Consider the following 7,125-nt stretch of genomic DNA (forward strand, 5'->3'; position numbering starts at 1 on the left):
GGCTTTGAATCTGTAAAGAAACTGTAAAGAAGAAATTGATTTAGGAGAAACGTTACTGTGTTCGTACGTGAAATATCATGGGTAAAGAAGTAATTTTCGCTGCTCAAACCTTTTTTTAGACCTCCAGATAAATGTTATTTCCTGCTGGACTAGCGATTAAGCTGGGTTGGGTATTATGGACGAAACAACAAAGTTCTCATTTTTGAAAGGGAAAATTAGGCTAAGTCCCAACCCATTGATAACCCATAATATGAGGCCCCTAGTTAAAAGAGTTCTAAAACCAGGCCTCGAATTAAAATAAGTTTTAATAGAGGCCGAAATGACCAAATTAACCTTCCGTATTTATATGACCAGACCTACCTTTTTCCTCACAACCACCACATTAGACTGTTTTGGAGAGAGAGAGTTGCATAGAGAAAAAAAATTCAAAACCGAAAACTTCCAGATCCAAAAACCCTAAGAAGAAGAAGAAGAAGAAGAAGGCGAAGAAAGAAGAAGAAGCAGAAGAAATAGAGGTTTGCATATGTTGAAATCACTCGGTTTTGTAATTCTGATTTTCATTTTCTCCTAATTTTTGCACCATTCCTCATTTTGTTGATTGGGATTTAATCTTTTCTTCTTCTTCTTCTTGTTTAAATCTTCCAGCCAAAAAACAAGAACCAAAAAACCTAGAAAGATACAGTAGTTTATCGATCTGTTTGCTGAGAAGAAGAAGAAGAAGAAGAAGAACCTAAGAAGAAGAAGAAGAAGAAGAAGAAGAAGAAGGCGAAGAAAGAAGAAGAAGCAGAAGAAAGAGAGGTTTGCATATGTTGAAATCACTCGGTTTTGTAATTCTGATTTTCATTTTCTCCTAATTTTTGCACCATTCCTCATTTTGTTGATTGGGATTTAATCTTTTCTTCTTCTTCTTCTTGTTTAAATCAGAATTACAAAACCGAGTGATTTCAACATATGCAAACCTCTCTTTCTTCTGCTTCTTCTTCTTTCTTCGCCTTCTTTCAAAAATAATCACAAAATCAAGAGATTTTTGAAATCAAAACATCAATCATGATGAATCGAGACATGTGAAAGCAGAAATCGAAACCTAAAACCAGAGAGTAACAGATCGATAACAGAAGAGAGAAAACTGACCTTTCTTCATTCTTTCTTCTCAGCAAACAGATCGATAAACTACTGTATTAGGGGTGTTCATGGTCGGTTTTGGTTCGGTTTCTAGCCAAACCAAAACCGAAACCAATACTATTGGTTTCTAAAAATTTTAACCAAACCAATCCATTAACCATTGGTTCGGTTTCCAAATGGTTCCAGTTGGTTTCGGTTTGTCCCAGTGGTTTTTGGTTAACCAATAATTATGTCAAACCAAAAAAAAATACACAAATTTACAGACAAAAAAATCATAGTTGCCGATAGTATTGGTTTACACAAATTTACTGACAAAAAAATAAAATAAAGAAAAATATCAAGAATAGTTAAAGCTTACTCTAATTCTAGAGATCAAAAGAAGATATATAATATATCTTAATTTAGTTATTGACAAAAAAGTCGAGAAGGAAGACGGGAAGAAAAATGTCGAGTAGCAGCAGCTGTAGTTGGGGGTGGAGAAGGGAGGCGACTGAGAGAAGGAGAAAGAGAAAGAGGGAGAGTATCATAATGAAATATTAGATTTAGGGTTTCTATTTATCCTCTAAATCAATGGGTAGAATCTAATACTTGTAAATCGACGGCAGAAACTAAATTTAAAAATTAATCGGTTTTCCAATGGTTTTTGGTTCGGTTTTAGAGGTCAAACCAAACCAAAACCAACACTATCGGTTTTTTACTTTCTATACCGTAACCAATCCATTAGTAAATGGTTCGGTTTGGTTTCCTCCTAATTGGTCTGGTTTGGTCCGGTTCCAGCGGAAAACCGAAACCATGTTCAACCCTAACTGTATCTTTCTAGGTTTTTTGGTTCTTGTTTTTTGGTAATTCTGATTTTCATTTTCTCCTAAATTAGGGTTTCACAACTAAGTTTGACTGATTTAGGTTTCATAATTTGAAATCAACCGATTTATATTTTTACAAATCGCACTGTAGATTCAGATTCAGGTGATAATCAACTAATTTATATTCAAATGCCGAGAGGAAGAAGGAATCCCCCTGAAGAAGATCCTGCAATAACATGTATTATGATTCTTTCCCTTTAAGATCCCATTTACTATTGGGATGTATGTTTTGTGATGATATAATGTTAGTGAAAACATTCTTTTGTGATATAGCCCGTGTAACTTTAAGTTACACATTCACAATCCAACCACTGACTGTATTGTGGTTTGTATATTGAGTGTGTAACTTGGAGTTACACATACAAATGAGCCTATATAACTATAAGTTACAAATTCAAAATCTCATAACCGAGTTGCCAAGGGGATGTGTAACAATAATTTACACATTTAGAACATCATGTTTTGATCATATGTAATGCATGTGAATGTGTAACTTTACAAAAAGGTGCATGTGTAACTATAAATTATACATTGAAAATCTCACCACTAACTTGCCAATTGATTGTGTAACTAGAAGTTACACATGCAAAATCTCACCACTGATTTGCCAATTGCCTATGTAACTAGAAATTACACATGCAAAATCTCGCCTATGATTGTATTGTGTTTAAATAATAGTTACACATCAAAAAATGACGTATGTAAACCTTCATATGCATGTGTAAGTTAAGGTTACACAACACATAATAGAATGATTCAGTTTGTGTACTTGGAAAATACACATAGTTTGTAACATGATTTTGATCTTGCAGTTAAAAAGAAGTGTATTTGATAAGTACACAACATACTGAGTCATGTTATTTTTGTGTGTGATGTGTACAGGAAAATTAAGGCAATCGTTGAATGCAGTTAAGGATTTGGTAAAGGTGATAAAACCTATAGGACTGACTGATAGGGCTCAATATCTCAGGAGAGCTGCTTACGGTAAGCTTGTATTGATGTATTACAATGAATATAATGAAGTTGTACCAAGTACAACAAGAGAGATCAGTACCAACAAACATGCCGTCGTGAAGCTTTTGAATTGCTTTGATATAGATTGTGAGATACCGTGTTCATTCAAGTTTGCTGATGACAAGTTTATAGAGTCTACACCGGAAAAGTTGGTTGGTATATTTTGCATGCAAATGATTGGAAGTAGAAAGGGTCAAAAGATGTTAAAGTAGTTTTCTCATCATGATTTGGTTGACAATGTTTTATACAGCAAGTTCTTTACTGATATCAAATCTACAACACATCAGACGACAGTGACTAAGAAGAACATTATAGAGAAGATAAAACAACTTATGAACGACATAAATGCTACATAGAGAAGAAGAAAAATTGATGAGAAGAATCTAGTTTGTTTGATAGGTTTTTATCTTTGTTGTGTATTATTTTTTGGCGACGTAAATGCTAATGGAGTGAATGTGAAATATCTTAGTATCGTTGAAACTTATTAGACGGTGCTCAAGGTGTCGTGGCCTGATTTAATACACGAGAACTTGTTTGAAGAGATTCATAATAATGCTGGTTGTATGTCAAATGTGAAGGCTTGTGTGCAATACCTACTAGTAAAGCTTGCGTGTAATTTCTATTCCAGCAGTTTTACTGTTACGTTGTGGATATTTTAGTTCAATCGACTAATTAAATTTATATGTTGCAGATATTGTTTGCTGAACACACACCAGAAGGCTTAATCCAGAAAGTTGCAAAACACAAACAAGATATCCCAAGGGTTGGAAGGTGGGATCTATACCAGATTTCGGATTACATTTCTAGAACAAACATGACAGAGTTTTCGGTAAGTGTTATATGTTAGTTGGTTTATGTTTTGTGAATTTATGGTACTATAATTTAGATATAAGTTGGATGTAATCAAAATTGTCATGTGTAGCTATAAGTTACACATTTAAATTTTGCTTGTGTAACTTATAGTTACACGAGCAAAAGATAATACCAGTGAATTTAATTTTTTGTGTAACTATAGGTTACACATATAAATGTGCTTATGTAACTTTAAGTTACACATACAACTGAAAATTTATTATTTTTTTTCTGTTTTTGCTATCTCTTTTTAACCTCTCCTCTGTTAATTGCAGCCAACTCCTCGATTTCTGGATGAGTTTTTACAGCTTGAAAAGCAGCTTGGTATATCAACTGTGGTACCAAGCAAGGACGACCTGCAAAGGTGGCTGAAAGAGCAAACCATTGAGAATGGAAAACTGAAAGAGCAACTGTAAGCAAAGCAACAAATGTTTGATGCAATGTATGGAATTGCCATATAAGGGATATCAGAAGGGGACCTTTCAGGAACACCAGAATACAAGATTCACACTTTTAGTTGCAAAATTATGAGAGCAATGGGTATTGAACCTTACAAACCGACCCCTGAAGAGTTTATGCAACAAGAAGGTGATGGACAAGGACATGGAGGTACTGAGTATCAGGAAGAGTTTGTGCATCAAGGACATGGAGGTACTGAGCATGGAGCTACTGAGCATGAAGAAGAAAAGTCCGAGAAAGAGACTGAGCAAGAGAAAGAGAAAGATGACACGGAAACTTCCTTCCATGAAGAATGTAAGTAGTTTTTCATTTTTAATATGCTTTAGCTTGATAGTGATAATGATATATTAGTTGACATGTGTAGAGGTATCCAATTAGTTGACACTAAGGTCTTTGAACCTTTTTAGTTTCATACTTTGGTAAAAAAAATTTGCTAGAGGTACCAAATTAGACTTAGTAATTTGTTGAGTACACAAATCATATGGATGTGTAATCCCTAGTTACACATGCTATATGCATGTGCAACTTCTGGTTACACTAGTTAGATGCATGTGTAACACGGAGTTACACATGCTAAGTATCCAAGTCATATGCATGTGTAGCTGTTGATTAAACATGATATATTCTTCTTGAATTTTTTTAAAAAAAATTTAACATCATCATCATCATCCTAAAATAAATAAAAATTTTCATTTCAATCCTTGTGCAGTTCCATGTATAAGTCTTGCACCTGGAAATACGCCAACAACTCTGCAAGCTCAAACTGCTGCAGAGGGGCGCAAAACGCCTCTAAAGACATACAGTTCGAGTATGAAGAGTGTGAAAACATGCAAGACTCCTCCTACAAAGAATAATCCAGTTGCAAATCAAAATCCCACTCCTTCAGATCTTGTTGATGAGGCGCAGAAGAAAGCTGCAGAAGGTAGAGTTGTGGATGGGGCGCAGGAGAAAACCGCAGGTGATGATGTAACTGCAAATGTTGAAGTAGAGACACCTGCAACTGTTGGTGACGATTTGGTTATGACTGCTCCAACTCAGCCAACACCTGAAACTTTTGATGACAGTTTCGCTTCAACTTAGCCAACAGTGTTTGATGACTCTATGGTGATAACTGCTACAACCCAGCCAGGTGACAATCCTGAGATGGCAGAAGTTGAAATAACTGATATACTTGTTGTGGTTCTAAGCAACATTGACCAAGGTAAAGGAATCTATGAACACGGACCTGCAGAGATGGAGAATCCGGAAATTAGCTCCAGCGGTAACATCTCTTCCTTTTGCAACTTCTTATGATTTTTTTCCTTCTTATGTTGTTCATAATGCAAGTGTACCTTCAAGTTACACATTGTATAGGCATATGTAACTTAAGGCTTGGTGGACCCGGGAAAGCGTATGAAAATTAAGCGAGATAAAAACGGGCCTACAGTAATACCGCAAGTGCACGGTCGTCGGTTGTAGCTCGTGCAAGTATGGGTCGATCCACAGAGACTGGGTGTGTTTTGGAGTGTTTAGCTATTTTGGGTTCTAGTTGCTATTGTTGGGCTTTGGGTACCAATGGATTTTGGTAACCAATGGGTTATCATTGTGCTTTGGGCCTTTGAGTTCTTTGGGAATGAACTGGGCTTTAGCTTTAGCCTATCAGTACACTAGGCTTTTGGAGAGAACTGTGGACTGGGCTTAACAGTTCACTTGTGAACTGGGCTTGGTAGTGAACTAGGCTTTGGTTTTGAATTTGGGCTTGGGTTCTTTTGATGTGTACTGGGCTTGGTAACAGTGAACTGGGCCTTAGGCCTTAACCTGAACTGTGGTCTTAGCTGAGGCAAGCTCAGTTGCAGCAGCAGCAGTGGCTTCAGCAGCAGCAGAAGGGGTAATGCAGCAGATGCTCAGCAGGGAAAGGGAGAGCAGCAGCAGTGCAAAGGGCAAGTGCACAGCAGCAGGGGGAGACAAGGCAGCAGAGCACTAGGGGAGAACAAGGCAGTAGCAAGTAGTAAAAGCAGTGAATGCAGTAACAAGAACAGGAGAAACAAAAGAGAAGCAAGAGCAAATAGTGGCAGTGAAGCAAAGGTAACAGTGGCAGTTAACAGGAAACAAAGCCAAATAAACCAAGGCTGTTAGCCAAGGGCAAGGAGGAGAAGAAGTAACAAAGCAAAGCCAAGGCATTCATCTAGAGTGGGAAGAGAACCAGCTTGCTCACAGTCACTAGTGAGCACTAGTTTCTCCCCACTGCTCAATCAACTCAATGCTCCAAAGGCTTTAGCCTAACATTCACACAAAACAGTAAACTAATCCTAACATTTGAGAAGCTAACAGTTGACAAAACAAGAGAGCCTAGGCATACAATGGGAAGAGAACTAGTTTGCTCACAGTCACTAGTGAGCACTAGTTTCTCCCCACTGCTCAATCAATCCAATGCTTCAAAGGCTTTAGCCTAACATTCACACAAAACAGTAAACATCACAGAGATAACATAGTAACATACACAAATCAGGAGCATTTACAGTGAAATTAAACAGTGCAACATTCTAATTAAACTATCCTAACATAGATTAAACAATGAAACATTAACAAAATTTACAAAATAAAATTAACAGTAACACAGACAATTAACAGCAAACACTAAGAATAAAATTGAAAATTGAAATTAACTGAATTTGAAATTAAAACTAACCTAAACATGGAATTAAACAATAAAGTATGGAATTGAAATTTGGACAGTGGCAGCAAATGAAGAACCCTAAATTAACAGAACCCTAACTGTTTATGAAATTGAAATTAGAATTTTACAAACTAAAATTAAACCTAATTGGTAACTTGG

This window comes from Papaver somniferum, chromosome 8 (assembly GCF_003573695.1).
Source record: "Papaver somniferum cultivar HN1 chromosome 8, ASM357369v1, whole genome shotgun sequence".
Taxonomy (NCBI): Eukaryota; Viridiplantae; Streptophyta; class Magnoliopsida; order Ranunculales; family Papaveraceae; genus Papaver; species Papaver somniferum.